This window comes from Peromyscus leucopus, chromosome 20 (assembly GCF_004664715.2).
Source record: "Peromyscus leucopus breed LL Stock chromosome 20, UCI_PerLeu_2.1, whole genome shotgun sequence".
NCBI lineage: Eukaryota > Metazoa > Chordata > Mammalia > Rodentia > Cricetidae > Peromyscus > Peromyscus leucopus.
Window position 1 is genome coordinate 26,234,285 of NC_051080.1, and position 21,945 is coordinate 26,256,229.

Sequence of the window (21,945 nt, forward strand, 5' to 3'; positions counted from 1 at the left end):
CTCTGTGTCCTCACACACCGGCACATCCTCACAGATGTGAGAAAAACCAAAAGCAGAACTCAGAGGTTCCCAGTGAATTTCGCTTTTCATACACTGCCTTGCCATCTTACCGTGAAAAAACCTGTGTTTCCACCTGCTGGCCCCACCACTTCACTCAGGCAACTCACTGGAAACACACGTTCACCAGCGCTGTGTGGGGCTCTTGCAGCAGCACAGAAGTAAGGGAAAGTCTCCTGTTTGATCTTCTGCAGCTCATGACCTGGTCATTACGAAGCACGACCCCATTGACATCGCACTGCAGGAGGAGGTGTTTTGGCCTCAGAGCGGTTTACTAAACAGGTGCTGCCCTCGTCTCCATATACCTTTCCCCCTCTTCTGACCTCTTCGTTTTTTGTTTTGTTTTGATTTTTAAACTTTATTTTACGTGCATGGGTGTTTTGCCATGGGTGTCAGGTCCCCTGGAACCGGAGTTACAGACAGCTGTGAGCTGTCATGTGGGTGCTGGGAATTGAACCCAGGTCCTCTGGAAGAGCAGGCGGTGCTCTTAACCACTGAGCCATCTCTCCAGCCCGTCCTCTTTGCTTCTAGGTGAAGCAGTCCTTGGAGTCTGGATCACTGGGCAGGTGTCTGGAAGTCCACTAAGCAGGGTGAAGGCAGCATCCAGAGAAGATAAGAACAGCTCCAAGGTGGTACCCAAGGTTTTTGCACAAATAATGAGACAGATGGGTGGAGGAGGACAGCCATGTTGTATCCTGGGTCTAGGTACCCTAGGGGGAACACCTGGCTACTGAAAATCAAGTCAACACATCTGTGGGCATCATCCTGAATGGAGGACAAGGCATTTCAAGAGGAAGAGGGCAGGGCAGTTTGCTCTGTGAAGGACAGCAACCAAATGATAAATAAAGCAATGTTGAATATAGGTAGCATCCCTCATGAAGAGATCAGAATCTGAGCCTCCTCCTAAGATGGACTTCTGATAGTAGAATCTCTTAGTTCTCAACAGGCTAAGGTGGTTTCTGCAAAGTCAGGAAAGGCATGTCCAGGAGGTTCCAGCATGAGGTTCCTGAAGGAGGAAGTAAATTGAGTAAGTTCCTTCCAGGAAAATATCAAAATGCACACATAGTCCCTGGCAGGTGGAGAGCAATACTAAGGACTGTTAATAAGGCACAGGATGGGGGTCGCTGCATACTTCTGTGAACTAACTCACTTAGTACTAACAACAGCCCAGGAGGCAGATCTGGGGCCCAAGAACAAAGGAAACTCTCTGCTTTCTCTTTCTTAATCTGATTCTCATCACCAAGGGCCATACTCTGTGCACAGACTCTCAAGTTACAGGTTCAAGAACTCTGATGCCACCAGCCCTCAGGCCCAACGGTCTCATGGCTCTGTCTACCCTCAGAAAGATGCCCAGGAAGACACCCCAGAGGCCTTGGAATGTAGATGGCTTTGGAGCTGCCTGGACAGCAAACTCTGGAGGCCTTTGGGGATGGCCATAGTTTGGAAGAAGAGAATGTAGAAGATCTCAGTGGAAAGGGACCTTGGTCCCTGGCATATGGCTTGGGGAGAGCAGTGTAGGCTATCCAAAACATGAGGTCTACATTGCTCCGTTCTAACCTGTTCTAAAGTGTATAGATTGGGATCATTATTTTTCAGATAAAGATAATTATTTTTCAGATGAGGAAACAAAGACCATGAAGGTTAAATAAATTTTCTAAAGTCTTAAAATGATAAAGAGACAGCCTGGAGCTGGAGAGATGGCTCAGCCGTTAAAGGCTAGGCTCACAACCAAAAATATAAGAGACAGCCTGGTTCCCAAGACTCTTAACTGTTACACTATAACAGCTTCCAAAAATTGAGACCCCTGCTCCCCAAGGCTCAAGGACTCAATCTATGAAAAGGGTTCTGTTTTTAGCCCTAATTTGAGGGAGGATGAAAACCGAAAGTGAGGTTCAGAGATGATCATTTAACCAGTTTGTAGCAGAGTCACTTTGGAGTCACCTTGGTGCTAAGTGAAGCCAGCCACAGGTCTGCTCACATACTTGTGTGTTTGGTACAGTGCTCCATATTCCTCCAAGCTGCAGACCGGACGTAAAGAAACAGTTGACCAGAGAATTTCTGACCTTATTCTCCCCTGGAAGACGTGAAATCCCAGGAGTCATGACACAGGACTAAGCATTAAGGGCGGTTAGAGGCAGGAGAGCAAAACAAGGCACAAAATTACCATGTGCAAAGAAGGCTGAGAGACATGAGGGCAGAATGTTATCTTCCAAAACTATCATAATAATCATTTATATTTACCGAGCCATTTATTATTCAATCTTCCACAATCTATGAAAAAGGTTCTGTTATTAGCCCTAATTTGAGGGAAGATGCAAACTTGAAACTGAAGTTCAGAGATGAAAATGTAACCAGTTTATAGCAGGGTCACTTCAGAGTCACCTCGAGGGCAAGAGAAACTGGACACGCCTCTGCCCTTAAGTGACATGGAGTGCTGTCTCCCGCTTGCCTTGGATTGTTTATAGAATTAGATGAGTTGAATTAAGTTGGGTTAGGAGGTAAGAGCTGACAGGCCACCATCAATCAAGAATCCAGACTTAATCAGGGCAGACACTTAGGACCCAACAAAATTGGAACTATCCTTACAATGTCAGGTTTACATTAAAGAACCCAACATTTTCACAGTAGACCAAAACATTTTCAGTGCTTGCTTCAAGATAACAGTTACACTAAGTATGTTAATACCGAATCTATCCCACAGCCCATGAGGCCACTCTTGCTGAGCTCAGAGCTGAGAGTAGTGATATGAGTAACTGATGCCCATTGGAGAAACAGGGCTTGACAGTAACGTGGTGAAGATCGTGCATGGTGCCTGACACATGGGAGGAGTTTGGTTAACGTGAGCTGAATGAGTGCTTAGTAGGAGAATGAGGGAATAAATGAATGAGTTAAATACTTCTTAATATAATTAAGCAGGGAAGACCAGAATGATGTCCTCTGTGTGTCTGTCTACTCATTCATTTTCCCACAGGGCATTCAAGACCATACAGACGCAGCTTGCAGGCAGCTCTAATTACCAGTTCAGGAAATTTTTTGTACCAAGGTGCCCTGCTTTGATGGCGCACCTGTGAGAAAATAAGGGAAGGCTTGATGAGTTTCTTGTCCACTTGGTATGGAGATGAGCTGTGAGGACAAGCCGGCAATTGTTTTTATTCCTTAACCAGAGTTCCATAGAGAGAAGGCACATGCTGAACTACGCTGTTTACACCTTCCTTTTCATTGGCATCCAGGGGAGCTTGCAGCTGGCTCAGTTTGTTACCAAATAATGAGATGGATTAAATGATCTATTCGAACATAATGGTTAGTTCCTTAAGGGCTAAAGCCCTTAGGTTTTTCTTGCATCCTACAGCGCAGGAAGTCTGTAGGTGGAGTACATTCTTAACAAATGTGAGAGTAGAATTTTCTTCATTGCACAAATAAGTCAGAGAACCCCGGGGAGCCTGGGAACGACAGCTCACAAGGTTCACTGTTCAGGGGAAGGAGAAAATGTTTTGCTGACAGCAAACATGCAGTGATCTGGCTTTGGAGGAGACCAGGTTGTGATTTTACCTCCACCCTCAAGGAGCCCCTGCAATGTATGGTACCCTTACTTTAAGATGAAGATGTAGAAATGTAAGAAATATTTTTCTCCCAAGTCTCGCCATTGCTACGAATCAAAAGTCAGAATTTAAACTCATGTCTGCCTGATACACTCTGTTGCATCATGGAAACAAAAGTCTCACCTGTTTTGAATGAATATTTTCACACTAGCCAGTTGTGAGTAGGACAAGACTGAAATTCTTTACTCTCTACCGGTCAAGGCTGTACTAAACTTCATTCTATTCACTGCACTGTGGAAGTGGCTAGAGGTCACCAGCGGCTGACCCATGCCCTGTGCGGAAGCAAGGGGGAGAAAAAAATTTCCTCTATGTTTGTCCCACTATCTTGGTGAGTGGGGGCTGATTGTTGTCTACCCCGAGTCCTGGAAGTACTCTCAGCTCTAAGCAGACAAGGGAAGGACCGATGTGGCAATGGATGTCACCTGCTTACTTCTACTTCCGCCCCAAATGTTGATGTGCTGTGCTATTTTTGGTGGGAGGGAGACAGAGATAGAATAATAAAGGCGGAAAGAATGAGCAACGGTAAGAAATAATGGAAGGAAAGAAGGGAGGATGAGAAGGAGTAGAAGGAGAGGGGGTGTATTATTCCTATCAGGAATCTGTTCATCTTAAAACAAGGACTTAGATACAAAGGATGAAAGTACTACAGGGAAATATCTGAGCACAGTTAGCAAAAGAAGACAGTGTGTGCAGATCTGAGGTATAGTCTAGAAATAACTAAAACTAAAATTGTAGTATAAGCGCTTACCTTGCCTACTGTAAGAGTTTCCTTCTTCCTTCCTCCTTCCTCCCTTCCTCCCTCCTCCCTTCCTCCCTCCTTCCTCCTGCCCTCCTTTTTTATTTCCTTCCTTTCATTTATAAGAGTTTCTTTACAGCCACATACCACAGAAGGGAAAAAAAGAGGGAAGATATTATGGGTAAATTACTTCATATTAGAAAAATAATGTTTGATGTCCTGTCAACGGGTATTCAAATATAATTTGTCCCTTTGCTTAATCAACTGATTATTGCATAGAACTTATTCCGTGGTGGGACTTTGTTTTATTAGCACTATTACCTAATGAGGTAGAAATTATTTCAAACTATTTTATGAAAGTGTTTTGAATATTGATGATGATTTTGTATATCGAGTTAAGCATGGACTACCTGGCTGTACTTTTTTAAATCTCACCCTCATAGGTTTTCAATCAATTGTTCTTTATGTGTTAACATGATGCTCCACTTCAGGGTCAAATTATGCTGTAGAAGAACACAGCCTATAAACATTATATGGACACATATATGCAGATGTATGTAGCTAAATAGGACAAAAATTATTGTTTCAACGTCAAGTGTGGTGGCGTATGACTTTAATCCCAGCATTCAGGGGCAAAACCAGGTGGATCTCTGAGAGTTTGAGGCCAGCCTGGTCTACATAGTGAGTTCCAGGACAGCCAGGGCTATACAGAGAAACCTTCTCAAAAATAAAACAAAACAAAACAAAGTTTTAGGAATCACTTTATAATGGGATCAAGAATTTATAAGTCATGACTTATAATGAGATCCAGAGTGTCTGAGTGGATTTTAAGCTCTTTAACTATTGAAGTTACAAAGCCTGTGAGTTAAGGTGAGGAGACTCAAGGCAGGCAGCCAGTGTAGTTAGCATGGGCTTTCAAAAGAAAAGTCCCAAGTTACCCCATTTCTGCTCTTGGCCTTCCACAATGTGTTTGCTATGTGCCTTCCCTAGGCCAGAAAAGGAGAAGATTCTGTGTGCTCCTCTGTGCTTGGCATGTGGCTCTCCATGGTTGGCTCAGCGAGTATGTGTACCAGTGAAGGACTGAACTTTATGTGGACAGTGTTGGAGAGGGGTAGGGATGATAACAGGGGTCCTCTGTGCCTTAGTCATTAGTAGAAAAAAGTGGCTTTTTGGGTCACATGGATTTCAATTTTACTCAAATGAAATGGATTTTTTTAAAAGGCAATTGGCTTTCTAAACTTGACATATAATTATACATACATACGTACATGACAAACTATTAAGTAATTTAGCATTCATTTTCTCATGCGTCTCCGCGTAAGCTCTGAAATACGATGCTTCTCCTGAGCACAAGAAGAGAATGTCCTCCATTTAAGCCTTCTCACCCCCACCTCCTTAAACAGTCTGTGGATAATAGCTCCAGTGCTTTCTTTTTACACTAAATGCTTAAACTACTTGTCATTGTTGTATTTAAAACTAAGAGCTCAGAACAGCATCCTGCTGTTGGACTTGAAACATATGCTGATGGCTTAAATATCTTATATTAAATATCTTTAATCTATTATTACATGAAGAATGTGCTACCAATTCGTATGGCTAAATAGTGATGAGTTGTTGCTTTCTTTTTAAAGATTAAGTCTATTTTATAAATTATGTTTATGTGTTTATGTCTGAGTAGTATGGTGTGTGTATGTGTGGGTCAGTATCTGAAAAGCCCAGAAGAGGGTATCAGGTCACCTAGAGTTGGAGTTATAGGCATTTGTGAGCCACTTAACATGGCTGCTGGGAACTGAGTTCCAGTCTTCTGAAAGAGGAAGAGCAGTACATGCCCTTAACTGCTGAGTTATCTCTTTGTCTTCTCTTTCTTTTTCTCATTGAACAAGGAGAAGTCAAGCTGGTGTCTGCCTAGAACCTTCACCTCTACTCACTGGTGCTCAGTGTTCATGGTACTGGGATACATGCTACCAGAGAAGAAAGGTGAACAGCAACTCAGCTACAACCCCCCCTGGCCTACAGTGGTGACCTGCTTGCATAATATTGTAGATGAAGTTTTCCTGTGTCCCACCTGGGCCGGCAGCCACTCAGACTCAAATAAACACACAGACGCTTATATTATTTAAACTGTTTGGCCTAATGGCTCAGGCTTCTTGCTAGCTGTTCTTATATCTTAAATCAATCCATTTCTATTAATCTATAAGTTGCCACATGGCTCATGGCTTACTAGTATCTTTACATGTTGCTTCTCATCATGGCGGCTGGCAGTATCTCCCAGACTCAGCCTTCCACTTCCCTGAATTCTCCTCTCTTGTTGTCCTGCCTATACTTCCTGCCTGGCGTCTGGCCAATTAGCACTTTATTTATTAACCAATCAAAGCAACACATTCAGAGCACACAGAACATCCCACAGCAAGATATGCTGGTACAATAGTGGCATAAAAGTTGTTGGAGTAACCAACCACTCTTTCAGTGGATTTAAGGCTTGCTCCATGAGCTGGAACCCATGCCTGACACTGCTTAAGAGGCTGAGAACCTGAGACTGGATAGGCCATGGGCCTAGGGGGAAAATCAAATACTCCTGTTCTGCTAAAGGAACATAGTAATAAAATGACTCCTAATGACATGCTGCCATAGGCATAGATCAGCTGGGGACAATAAACAGTCTCCCATTATGTGGTGGTTTGCATGAGAGTGGCCCCCATAGGATCATGTATTTGAATGCATAGTCCACAGTTGGAACTGTTTGGGAAGAAATAGGGAACATGGGTTTGTTGGACGGTGTATATCACTGGGAGTGGGGCTTTGAGGTTTCAAGAGTCCACAATTACACCCCAGTCTCTCTCTCCCTCCTCCCCCCTCTCTCTTTCATTCCTTGTGCCTTACGCTTATGGATCAAGATGTAAGCTCCCAGCTACTGCATTAGCGCCATCGTCATGGTGTCTGCACAACAATAGAAATGTATGTAACTAAGACAGCTTTTATGATGGATGCCCTGTCAGAGGTGGTGCAGTGAATCAGTGTGCATCTGGGAGGGACTTTGGAGTGACAAGTGTACATGTGTATATCCCGGTCAGGTGAGCAGTTATAGAGACCACTTGGACAATGGGCGCAAGAGGACAAGCACAGTTATTGTTCTTGGAAAAGAATAATTATCATTATTTATTAGTTCAGGGATTTATAGACTTGAAAGCTGAGAAAATTTTCACTTAAATTTCTTTATCTTGAAATAGGAACTGTACATCTTTTAATATTGCATACACACACACACACACAGTGGGGTGTATACAAAGAATGTATCTATCTCCTCCTGAGGCCCCCCAACCCAATTCTAATCTTTTGGCCTCTTTGCATATCCTCAGCATCCTTATCAGAAGTATGCCCTAATTCTTGTTCAAGAAAATGTGTCTTCTTTAGGGAAAACACTTAATTCAGAGATTCTTCAGCCCCTGCTTCCAGCTGTGAGGAAAGAGTGCAATTCACTAGCAACAGAATCACTGGGCTCATTTTTCTCTCCTGATTCTCCCTTGCCTCTCATCCAGGGTTGTCAGGACTTGCCAATTTAGCAGGTCTCTAAACCTGTGCAGCACATGAAAAGAGACAAAGGGGGAAATGAATGAAAGACAAAGAAGGAAAGGGAAAGAGGGGAGGAACGAAGGAAGTGGGTGCTATTTCAGTCTTGCCCCTGGAGGCATCTGAGTGGAAAGATAGCTTAGAGCCTCATTTTCCCAGATCAGTTCAAATCCCCTGGATCATCAAATTCTATCATAACTCAGAATATTCCTGAAAGAAGTGGACAAGAATCTTCAGCAGACTCCATAGGTAGAAAAGGCTCCAGGGGATATAGGACAGGTCTGAAGCCATTGCTGGACAAGTTGCCCCATCCTCAAGAATTTCTCTCCCTCCCTTTTAGCCCACCCTCAAGCAGGGAAAAGGTGGAAACATGTTACTGAATGCATCAGTTACTTTTCTCACTGCTGTGACCAAAAACCAGACAGAGGCAGCTTAAGAGAGGAAGGATTTATATTAGCCCACCATTCGAGGATGCAGTCCATCACAGTGGGGAAGGCATGGCAGTTGGAGGGTGGGGCAGCTGGTCACATTGCACCCTCAGTCAGGAAGTGGAGAGAGATAAATGTCCCTATGCAGCCCAAGACTCCAACCCATCAAACAGTGTCAACACCTTTAGGTTGGATGTTCCTGTCTCAGTGAATTCAACCTAGAAAGTATCTCACAGACATATTCAGAAGCTTACCTTTCAGGTGATGTAGATCCCATTAAGTTGACAATTCATAATAACTGTCACATGTGAAGCATGATGAAGGAAGTTCTGGAAAAAGCTCCAGCAAGACCCAAATATTTCACATGCCTGGCAGCTCTTGGCTATGACTCTGGTAGACTGAGTGGTGATGGGTAAGCATCCAGGGTTGGGAGATAGCCCTTTATTGCTTTGAATTCTGATGTACAGGGATTTGAGCAATCTGAGAGGTTGGAATTGCCAAATTTGATGAATGCTTACAACTGGAAGCAGATGGAGAAACAGACAGCAGCCAGCTTTTGTTAATGCCAGCCGCATGTGAGAGTTACTGCTTAGTATGTATATGAGTCATTTCCTCTACAAAATGGAGCTGGAGAGGTTCCTCAGTGGGGAAATGTCTGTCACTCTGGTGTAAGGGCCTGACTTTAGTTTCCCAGAACCTCTTTGGAGGTGACATCCTTAGTAGTATCTTTTTGTCTGTCTGTCTGTCTGTCTGTCTGTCTGTCTATATGTATGTATCATCCACCCATCCATTCATCCATCCATCCATCCATCCATCCATCCATCCATCCATCCATCCATCCATCTATCTATCTATCTATCTATCTATCTATCTATCTATCTATCTATCTATCTATCTATCTATCTATCTATCTATCTATCTATATCTATCTTGACAGGTACTCATTTAGTCAAGGATAGCTTTAATCTTACTAAGTAACTAAGGTTGGTCTTGAATTCCTGATCCTCCTGCTTCTGTCTGAGTGCTGGGACTATTGGTGAGATCTCCCATATTCCAGTATCATTCTTTATCACTAACCCCTTGTGATTTGTCTTTTGAGAAAACTGAATCACAATGCGAAATATTACTACATTTCTTTGCTCACATAACAAAATATAAAGCCATCACTTATTGAAGACATGTATTATCTTGGTAATGTTCTAAGCACTAGTCTTGCATTCTTCCATTATGTCTCAGACCAATCTTGTGAGATTGGCACTTGCAAATTTGATGTTTTATTTAATTTCAGTCCATAATGACACTGTGAGGATGATATTCATAGCTCCATCTTATAGACACTGGGTCTAAGTCACTTCTTTAAGTTTATAGAGCTGGTTACTGGCATTACTATTACCTCCAGTAGATTATAAGTTTTATGAAGTTGGGAAGCCTGTTGCTGTTATACCCAGATAGCAGGGGCCCCCAAAAAACCACCATGGAGACTGAATCCTGTATGTTAAAGCAAAGAGCCTTTATTTTCAAGCTCCAAGCTTGGACTTTCTGTCTGATGCAGAAGTGAAAGCAGAGAGCCCAGAGCCGGAGCAGCGTGGAATTATCATAGCAGAGGTTGGGGTGAGGGGATTTCCAGGGTTCAGGACTCTGATTGATTGGTTGACATTTGTCTAGGGGAATAGGGAATGTTTGGAATGTCAGGCGTTTCCCCTTAAATGCAGGCCTCCCTGAGTGGGGTTAGCTTATGGCTTTTCCTGGGTCCAGGTGTTGTCTGCCAGAAGCTGTGTCTGGGCTTCTAACCCTGTCATGGCAGCTGTGTGGTCAAGCTGTTTTGGGCCCCTCCACGGTTGCAAAGTCTGAAACAGTAAAGGACACAGAATATACACATTATACACTGAGGCAATATGGGGATAAATATCAGGGGAAAAAAGCATGGAGGGGTTTGGGACCTAGTGAGAAGAATATTTTCATTTTGCTTAGGAATAGCTGCAGAATCGCTAGCCACTGATTTAAAGCATGTTTTTCACTTGTTGAGTGAGGTAACAGTGTGTGTGTGTGTGTGTGTGTGTAAAACTGTGTAAGGACAAATGGTCACGGGCACATTCATGTGTAAATGTATGCATGCCCACGTGTGTATTTTAAAATGTGTGCATGATATGGAATGATGGGCTGAAGTTGTAAAAGGTTATGTAATTGTACTTAGTTCACTACCAGGCTGGGAATGGAGCTTAGACGTCCCCTATATGCCTAGTATATGCAAAGCCCTGGGCTCGCCTTCAACTTGCAGCAAGAAGAAAGTGAAATCTGTGAGACCAAAATGAGCCATCTTAGAAATAAGACCAAAATGCTTTCACCCTAAAATTAAGGCCTAAGATTTCTCCTTTTGAGAACAGGCCAGAAGTTACTGAGACCAGTCAGTTCAGATTCCAGAAACCAGGAAGTGTAAAAGTACAGAGTCACAAGGTAGTCAGGAGGTAATGGCTGCTGGACTATGGAATGTCCTCTCCCTGGCCCCCTAGGCAACTGCTTGACCATAGAATGTCCCAACCCTAGTTTCCATAGTGACTGTGTAATCACCAGATGCCCCCATCTGGGGGCAGCCAATGAAAAATGGTGGTGGGCAACTACTTCCTTAGAAGGAAAACTGAATTGTGATTTCTGGAATTCCTAGACACAAGCCAATCAGAATTGTACCCGTACTAGCACCCCCTAAATGATGTAACCTTGTGACTTTTCCCTTTAAAAGCTGAGCTTGCAGACAGGTGGGTGCTTCCTCCAGCGTCCACTGCGTTGGATGTATTGGACGAAGTCCCTGCCTAGGCTTGTATTGCTTTTGGATATCCAGAATTAAACCTTGCTTTTGCATTCCGGCATGCTCGTCTTTGGTGGTCTCTCTGGGGGTCACGATCTGGGCACAACAAAATCAAGACTTGAAACTCTACAACCTGTGTCACCTCACAGGGAGCGAGGCTAGCCACAGAAGAAACTTCTTTCTTGCTGCAAAGGAAGAGGATAAGGAAAGCAAACAATATAAAATAGGTTAATAGGGTCTGAGAAAGATTAGATGTTGATGCCACTGTACATTAGATTAAGACACACCCATGTAATTTATTGATCCTATGTTCCCCAGACTCAAAGGTCTGTGTGTCTGCAATGACATTAGCATAAACCCTCAGAGTAGGAAGGACCAAATCCTGCAGCCTGTTACTGGGTTGAATAAAGAATCTGACCTTCATCTGAACCAACCGTGTGGGAGACTCTGAAGGGCTTTAAGGGAGGAAAGAAAAATCAGACTTGCATTTTTAAAGATCGGTGCGGTGCAGCATGGCCAGTAGTTGAGAGGGATGCCAGCAATTGTAGTGTCAGTGAGACAGGGACAATGAGATAGAAGGAAGGGCTGATGGGAAGTGGGGGTGGGGGCGGGCGTGGGGGCGAGTCCAGGGACTCTTAGAAAAAAAGCCACAGGACTCGCAGACAAAGAAGGGGTGGGTGGGGAGAGAAGGGCAAGGCTTCCAGACCTCTGGGATAATGGAGAGACCATTCAAAGGGATAGAGAATCCCAAGAGGGAAGAAAATGGGAGTGGAGTGGGTAGAAACCTGGAGCTATTTGCAAGAGAAAGGACAACTATTTCATTAGATACAGGAACACAAAAGCAAAACAAGACCAACAGCAGTTCCTTAATCAGAGACACACTTGATTTAAGGACTCTTAGGCTAATTGAGGGGCCTGTTATAAAAAGCAAATTTGACATCTTGGAGAAACTGTTCAAGGACAAACAACCACGGCTTCATGCAGCCTGGGATCTTCGGCTCCTTCTGCAAGCCTAGTCAAAAGCAATGTCCCCTGTACTGGGTGGGTTTCATTTACTTCTGTGAAGTAAACTGTCCTTTTCCTATTACAACAACAGGCTCTTCAACACCAGTGGCATTATTTCTTTGGTGTATAATGTTTTATTCCCCTCTGTATTTTCGAAAACTCAGAAAGCAAATCATCAGCATGGAAGCAATTTACACAGATTTTTTTTTTTTTTAATGTACTTTATATAGATGTTTGGTTTGATGAGCTGCTGTGGTGGTCTGAATGAGAAATGTCTCCTATAACCATGGACATTTGAACACGTGGTCCCCTGTTGATGATTCTGTTGGGGTAGGCTTAGGGGGTGCAGCCTTGCTGGGCAAGGTTTTCACCCGGAGCAGGCTTTGAGAGTAAAGGGCCACCATACCTCCTTTGCTTGCTTTGTGATTGCAGTAAAGGATGTGAGCTCTCAGCCTCCTGCTCCAGTTTACATGCCTGCTGCCTGCTGCCATGCTTCTCTGCCCTCATGGACTCTTACCCCTCTGGAACCATAAGTTCAAATAAACTCTTTCTTCTATAAGATGCTTTGGTTGTGGTGTTTTATCGCAGGGACAGAAAGTAATTAATACAACATGCTCATTTTTTTTTAAGGTACTCATGAACTTGCTACCACATCAACCATGGGCTGAGAGACCCTGTGCAAGTGACTTAGGTGCACAGTGTTGCTTCGCCTCCATATTTCTGTGAGGGAGATGATTCTGACTGAGGAAAATGAGGTGTAGTGAGGTCCTTACCATGCTGAGATCTGTCACAGCTTGGAATTGAGAAGCCAGCCTCCAAAGTCTATATTCTTTCTATTCTCTTCAGAAATACCTTGGATATGATTTGAATACATGCCCAAGGGCTCACAGGTAAAAGCTTGAACCTTGGTTGGTACCTGTATGAGGTGGGGGCTTGTGGATCTTTTTTTTGGGGGGGAGGGGGCATTTGAGACAGGGTTTCTCTGTGTAGTTTTGGTATCTATCCTGGATCTGTAGACCAGGCTGGCCTCTAACTCATGGAAATCCATCTAGCACTGCCTCCAAGTGTTGGGATTATAGGCATGTACCACCACCACCCAGCTTTGTGAAAGATCTTTAAGTCCTTAAAAGCACTGCCTTCAGAAAGGTAAAAGCGGTATTCATAAGAACCTGGTTGGGATCTGAGAAGGTTGCTAAGAAAAAAGGAAGGAAGACTAGCCCCTCTCCAGTCTCTGGATCCTGTCTCATCCTGAGTGCTTTCTCTTTCATGCACTCACCGTCTATGAAGCCCTCATCATAGGCTGAACCGATGAGACAATCAAATCCTGGACTTTCGCCGGGCGGTGGTGGTGGTGGTGGTGGCGGCGGCGGCGGCGGCGGCGGCGGCGCACGCCTTTAATCCCAGCACTCGGGAGTCAGAGGCAGGCGGATCTCTGTGAGTTCGAGGCTAGCCTGGGCTACCAAGTGAGTTCCAGGAAAGGCACAAAGCTACACAGAGAAACCCTGTCTCGAAAAACAAAACAAAACAAAAAAATCCTGGACTTTCAATCTCCAAAACCCCAAGCTAAGTAAAGTTTTCTTCTCTATAAAGTCCTGGGCGTCAGTTCTTTAGTATAGAAACTGAAAACAGACTGATACAGGCTCATGGTCATAGCCTTTTGTTTCAAAGTAGAACAACAGAGTCCCCTTTCTGATAAGCAAGGTAAGGGGAAAAAAATCAAAACCAGCAAAACATCTGGACATTGTTTTCCAAACTTATTGATGCTGCATTAGCTAATCATGCTATCTATGAAATCGGTTTCCCAAATTAGCTCTTCCCTAGACTTCCTCATTATTCACAATTTCATAGATGAAAAACAGGGGAACTCCTTCCTTGGACTGAGTGGCTGTCCTGTGGTTGATGGGACAGTTGATACAGTAAATCACTGCCCCCGTTTCACAGGGGAAAAGGTGGAGAAATACCTTGACTAGGTCCAAGTACACAGTAGTAACTCTGGGAGGAAGAATTTCATTTGTAACCTGCAAAGTCCACTGCTGTTCATCAGGGAGTATTGTTGGGGCTTTTGTTTTGTCTATGAAAGAAAATGTCAAATTACGCTCAGACCATGGAATGCTAAGCAGTGGATTTGAGTGACTTGTATCAATAAATCACTTCTTGATTTTTGCTGACCTTAATCTCTTTCTTGGATAGACAAACATAGTTTTTATTTGACCTCAACACCCAAGGGAGGGCAGTATCTCAGACCAGTATTAAATATCAAAAAAAAAAAAAAAATCAGCTGCAAAATTTATTTACTACATTGGGATTATTCTGTTTATCTAAGGAAACTTTACAAAAACAAAAGCACTGTATATCTGGTCATGTTATAAAGCACCCACTGTGCACCTGGTCCTGTTGTATTTTCAAACATTAACTAATTTTATCTTCATTATAATCCAATGAAGTAGGTGCTGTTGTGACTCTCCTTTGACGATAGAGGAAAGTAAAATGTAAGTGTGTTAAATAACCATCTCAAGGTCACACTGGCATGAAGAAGCTGGCTCCTTTAAGGTATCATCTTACCTATCTTGCTAAGTGGCTCTGAATTTCTTAGGCAGAAGATGAGAGACTGTGGTTCCTGTGGGTTTATTCCCTTGAGGACTAACAGCCCCTACTCATGGAATCTGCTATATCCTCCACACCTGCTCAGATGATGAAACTCTCGCATCAAATGTAACAGTGAAACAGGCCTGGTCCTGCTCTGGAAGAGGTCAGAGAGGGCGCTGTCCATGCCCTTGGTGCTGATCACTCCCTTCTCTTCTTTTAGGAAGAAGGGAGTTGAACTCACCCTGTGCACTGCTCAGGTCTGTGCCTCTAACTGCAGGTATATATTGGGTGCTGTACACTGTCCCAAACACTTTTTATGGTTCATGACTCATCTAATTCTCACTGTTTTACATAGTGAGATGATTTTCCTCCATTTCATGGATAAGGTCCTGAGGTTGTGGTGCTTGCTCCCCTGGTCATTCCTAGATGTACCACTGGTTGGTAAGGGTCATGTTCCCCGACTTCAGCTCCATCTTTGTTGAAGGCTTTCTTCTACCTCTGCAGCTGGTGTGGACCTAGTGTTCCTTGCCTCTCTGTACAGGCAGGATGGCCAATCTTTCTGCTGATGTCTCACAGCTACTCTTCCCTTTTAGTTTCTTTCTCCCTGCCCTAACCTTGTAAATAACCTCTTTGTAAAATCCTGTTATAGCCCTTTCTGAGTGCTCCATCTCTTTCCTCTCAGGACTCTAATAAATTGAAAGAGAGTATAAGCAAGAAGAAAATAGAAAACTCGCTGTTTGATAACATGGTAAGAGAAAACAATACACTATTACAATAGACATTTTCTGTCTGTGGGGGCATAAGTATCAGCGTGCATTTGTTCATCGCATCCTTTCATTTGCTGTGTGAAGTGTATTACTACGAGACTCTGGTTTTAAGCACCTCTTGGAGAATACACCAGCTTATACCTGCATGATGCTGAGGTTGACAGTACATCTGTTCCTGCTTGGTGATAAATAAGGGTAGACTGAAGAGACAGGGTATGGAAAGCCAGCATCGATAGAAAGTCTCAAAGCAGTGTCTGATCCCAGACACTCATCTCTGGTGACTGTAAGAAATGATGACCCTCAGCAGGTGGTATGAATTTGCCTTCCACAGTTACTCTCCCAGTGGCTAGGAGGAAAAGCTCACCAAACACCAACTCCCAGATTTACCCTATTCTCACAAAGCAGGAATTTCCTGCCTGAATCATACCCAGAAAAGGCTGTTTCCCATGCTATCCACAGTCCTCACAGGAAGCCAGTCCATTCCTCTTCCCTTCTTATCTCACATACCCTGATCCCATGAGTTGTACTCATATGGATTCTATGATGTAAAGCCCTAAGTGTGTGTGTGAGTGGGTGGGTGGAGAGGTATTTTCTTTAAATAGTGAAAACTACATAATACAACTATTTTAAATTTTGAAGATTGTGAGACTCCCTGGGAAAATATCTGAGAGTTTGGTTGTAGCAGTTGGTGGTAGTAGTAGTAACAGTAATAGATGTAGCCATGACAATTGCAGATGATACTTCTGTTGGAGGCTTTCAGTTGCTTGCCAAGCATCCATTGTCTTTTTCCTTACTGAAGAACTCTAGTTTTGTTAGAGATGGCAATGTACCCAAATGTACTAACTATTTTTTTGTGAATTTGACACAAGGTAGAGTCATCTGGGAAGAGGGAAGCTCAATTGAAATAATACCCACACCAGACTGGACTGAAGGGAAATGTCGGGGAGGGTTTTTTTTTCATATATTCTTGATTAATGGTTGATGTTGATGTGGGAGGGCTCATCCCACAATAGGCAATGCTAAACCTGGCCAGGAAGTCCTTGGTTGTGTAAGAAAGCAGGCTGAGCAAGTCAGAAAGCAGCATTCTTCTGTGGTCTCTGCTTCAGTTCTTGCCTCCAGGTTCCTGCTTCAGTTCCTGCCTTGACTTTCCTTAATGATGGACTATAATGTGGAAATGTAAGACACATAATCCCACCCCAAGTTGGTTTTGGTCAGTGATTTATCACAGCAACAGAGAACCCTACTATACCACCAAGCAAGCATGGCACTTGTCAAGTCTGCCCCATGCAAACAAGGATACCCACCACGGTACACACCTTTAATGATACTTCATGGGGCTTCAGGAAAGCATCTCATTAGCAGAAAAGGATGAGCAAATACTAACCATTTCTGCTTTGGCTTTTCATGATTCCTCTTCTTCTTGTCTGGGATGAAGTCATGATGCCCACAGTGGGAAAGGGATCAAATTTGCCAGCCTTAGCACGGTGAAAGAAACTTAGCATCAATGGCATCTTGTAGCCACCACACTGGGTGTGCACACAGCATACTTTGGGACTTTGTGAAGGATGCGGTAAGGCACATTTATGTGGTTAGGAACTGACAGCAGGGCTTTAACTCTGGATCACTCACTTCTTGTCACTCTGTAATGCCCAGTGTCAAAGCCATTTGTCCACACATACAGGAAGAATTAGCACATGAATGGATGTTCCTATTAGTGAGGAATTACTTACCATGCTCTTTAATCAATTGAATTTAAATTTTAAAAGAGTGTAGCCTATGCTCTCCCCTCTTCCTGGTGCTTCCTGGAGCCACCTTCCAAGTATTTTGCTGGGGTGTGCTTCTGGGGGATATATCTAAGGCTTTCACAGAGAATCAAAATAAGCCACATGTCTAGGCTCTGCTATGGGCACAGCCTGGGACAAATTCCACATGTTCACTAATCAATACTATAAACTAAATAAATCACAATTTTGTATTTTTTTTGTTAATCATTGAAAATTTTGAATTGGATTGTGAGGTGCTAAGGTGGTAAAATACTAGATTCTAGAGATATTGCCAAAAGGAATATTAGAACTCATTAATATCTTTAGATTATTGACTAGAATGTTGAAATAACATTCTGAATACATTAGGTTAATTAAATGACTTCATTAACTTTTGCCTCTTTCCACATTGTCAACTTCTAGACAGTTTAAAACTATACACATAGCTCATACCAACACCCCTCCCCCGTGGAATGGTGAAGTTTTACTGACATGTTACCTATCCTGGGCTCATGGGTCCTGGGATCAGCATATCCCATTTATCTCATGAGGATCCTAAAGTAACTCTTTGTAGTGAGTGATACCACCTTCATTTTTCAAGAGACACCTGAAAAAGCTGCTTTACCTCCAAATCCCCTGCTGACTAGGAGGAGGCTGCTGGCTGTGTTTGGCTCTCAGGGTGGTAGCTTTAACCACTATGTACTCTGGGTAACTCACTATGTGTAACTGTGCAGAGATCATTGAGCTTTCCCATTGATGTGGTGATTGATTGCAGATCACTCTCCAATGAGTAGAGCTAGAGAGACCAAGTAAGATCCAGTGAAAAGGTAACAGAGAGGAATCTGGGGTACTCCTGCCTGCCAACTGTCCTCTGAGGCAGAATGAGGTTGATTAAGGATGCCCTGCCTCTCTCCTCCATTAACAACAAGCTGGGGCTTGGGGAATGTATATCAACCAGGTATAAATCCAGGCAAAGTAAGGATGACAGCTGAGATTTGTGGATGAGCTAGCTGTTGGTTATTGAGAAACCAAAGAATGAAATGTTTGGCCACACATAGCTTGTCCTATAGTCACTGTCAAAAAGTCCACTTTTGTTCTGAAATAGTTTCCTTGGAAATTCTATGCTCTTACATGAATATACAACTTCAACTTCATATTTACTCTTTCCCACAGACATTTTTGGTAAGCTGATATCATCTTGCTTTAACTACAGAAAAAGAACAGTTGCAAACTTGTAAAAATGATTTATATTAGTTTTAATTATATGTATATGTTTTTATCTGTGTGTTGGTCTGTGCATGTGAGTGCCGATGCTTGTGAAGGCCAGAAGAGGGTATCAGATGTCCTGGAACTAGAGTTATAGGCAGTTGTGAGCCTTGGGTGCTGGGAACAGAACTCAGGTCTTCTGCAAGGACCTCAAGTGTTCTAAACTGCTGAGCCATCATTTCAACCTCCAACACTTCTTTTCTTTTCTTTTTAATTTCTATTTTCAAGACAGGGTTTCTCTGCATAACAGCCCTGGCTGTCCTGGAATTCATTTTGTAGACTAGGCTGGCCTCAAACCCACAGAGATCTACCAGTCTCTGCTTCCCGAGTGCTGGGATTAAAGGTCTGTGCCACGATGCCTGCCTAACACTGGTCTTCTTATATAATGCCCAGTGTACTGGACTTCAAAAACTTTATCATCTTACCCACTAGCTGTTCAAGTACAGATAATTTGATACTGCCAAAAATATTTTATTTCGGATTATTTTACCAAACTCAGTACGTGCAGTTTTACTGTTAATGTTGCCGCCCCTTCCCCCAAAAAAATCACCTTCTAATGTAGACAGAATTGCTTTGTGTGTATCTTTATATATCCTGACAAGAAATAGTGGGCTAGTAGATGGACATGGATGTTTTTACTATAGTGGCAATAATGTTTTACATTTCAGCCGTGCTTTTCAAATCATAGCCTCTTACAAAGCACCGGGGGTTGGTGATAACTTGGCGCATTCTAGCACCACATATCACCCTTTTAGAACAGGAGGATGTGAAGGATCCAGGGTGGCTTCCACATCAAGGAAAATAATAAAACACATTTCTACGATGGCTGGATCAGAGAATGCACGGCAGTTTCTGGGATCTTCTCTGCAAGTCTTTATTGGTCTCATCAGATCTCAGTAAAATAGGAAGGAAACAACTGTTACTTCTATTTACAGTTTCCAGGCTTAGAAATAGAGACAGAAGGATTTGGAATCTGGAAAAAACAGCAAGGCAGGTCCTGATGGGGTCAAATATGGGGTCCCTGTTGCCCTTTCCTGCCTGGCTTATCTGCACACACTTGTCTTGTCATGGGACTTACCCTGGGCATCTTGTTCCTCTGTCGCTTATGTGTGCCTACCTTTGAAGACAGGAAGGTTTCCCTGACCTCGTGCTTCTCTGCTTTTCTATGCATTGTTCCTTTTCTTCCCTTTGTTCTTCTCCTCCCGTGCTTCTCCTTTTCCTCCCTGTCTCCCCGTTTTCATTACTTCTTCCCCTTTCATTTTCTTCACGTTACAATCACAGTTCCTTCTTTTCCATCTCGGGCTGGCATTACAGTCCTACCTGGAGTTCTTTCCGGTAGCACCCTGGCAAAACCCAAGAGGCTCTCATGCAACACTTTTGGGGGCATGTGCTTCCAAACTTGGCCACGAGGGGGTGTGTGCGCAATGTCTGTGGCGTCTTTCCTGCTGGAACAGAAGTCAGATGGCTTCTGCTGTAGTAATAAGAAATGTGCATGAGGACCTACCTGGGCTTGCCATCCACCAGATACAAAGGGGGTTTGCAAAGCATGTGGTTACAGCGTCAGCAGGCTAGATGTCTCTAGGTATGTGTGGTTGGGCTGGAAGACATGGTTTTCCCTGTTTTTAGACTGGGTGGAATAGAGATAATAGATTGAGCGTAATTGCACATGTCTGCATGTGTGTGTGCACTGAAGCGCTCGAGTGTGTATACTCATGTGTGTATGCATGTGCACATGAGCAAATGTATCCGATGCTCCTTCCAACTGCTGGTCTATACCAACTTTCTGAGCCACACTTTCTTAATCTGAGATTCCTTCCAGCTATCCTATGCACTGAATATGGAAAGCCTCATAGAGTCACTCCTGATCTCAGCATGGGCTGGAACTCGGAGGATTCCTGCCTACCAAAGTTTCTCCTACCTTTCCAGGGTTGCAGTCAGCCCTTTCAGCCACACTCACAGCTCTGGAAATCTGTTTTCTGTGGCAACAACTGGACTCAGAGACCGGAGTGGATCTTCTTGGTATCTTTTGCTGTAACGCGCTGATGATGGATTTCTAGGTGAGGCCATGCCGTCTTTTGGTGCCCTCCTTACACGACAAAGCCCCTGTCTCAAAGATCTGAGTAGCAGTGGTGTTAACAGAACCGCTTTTCGGGAGGAATGCCCCCCTCCCGGATAAATGACTGCCTGCAGTGAACTGACCACTCAACCAGACACTGGGCTAAGGAGCGGAGCGGGCTCCAGGGACACAGAGGCGAAGACTCAGGGTGGTGAGTGTGAACAAGGGCAGAAGTAACGCTGGTGGAGACGGAGGAAGAACCAGAAAGCATTAACCCTGTGCCCATGAGGAGGTTAGTGAGGTTTAAATCTAGTTTGAGGCTTGACCCTGCAAACTGGTCATCACCTTTCCCCTGTGCTCAGAGATAGTGAGTACTGGGGCAAGCTTGGTAGCTAGTAAGCAAGGGAAATGGAGGGGTGTGTGTGTGTGTGTGTGTGTGTGTCTGTCACAGACTGAAACCTGATTTGGACTTCTCCACCTATGTGAATGCGGCCTAAGGCTCACCTCTCTTAAACAAGTAGAAAGAGAAGTTTGTAGCATGGGCAGCAATCCTTTCCTATAAGGAAACTATCTCACAGACACAGAGCCTGTGATTGGTGCATGCCCTGATGACGTCAAGCACTAGAGCAGTGTCAGACTCACTAGTGTTCCTGTCAGTGGCCAGGGCTATGTCACCTCTCTCTCCTTGGGAGCAAAGGGCTGGAAGCAGGTGGAGATCATGAATGACAGCCACCTCACCCGCGGGGGTTGCGGAGACTGGCTGGGCTTCCTCTGGTAGCCTGCAGTGGTGGGTAAGGTTGGCTTGGGAAGTACCCCTTGCATCTCAGGGACTGAGAGGCAAGCCCCTGACCTGGAGCTGAGGAAAAGGTAGTTCCCCTTCCATACAGCAGCCGAGGGAGTCCATGAAGGGTCGACAGGAACTGTGGAGCCTTGTGCAAGGTCCGTCGTGGCATGGTGCCCTTGCCATGAGATGCCTTTGGAGAAGGCCCCTTTTGCCATGCTATGTCCTCTAAATCCAGAGCAGTCTCAGCACACGGTGTGTGCTTGGCGAGAACCAGAGTATTCTGGAAAGATCTCTGGCCTAGCAGCCCAAAGATCTGAATGTAATTGCCGCCCGCCGATGTTTGCAGGAAAGCCCCAACTTTCTCCAGGACCTAAGTGTCTTACTTTCTAAAGGACTTGAAAATTTGGGGCTGCAGGGTGGTGGGTTCCTGAAGAAGAGCACAGTAAGTGATAAGGCATGGAGGTGCCCTGCATTGGAGCTTATGATCCAGCCAGACTGGTGGGTGGGGACAATTTCCTGGTCCTCCTA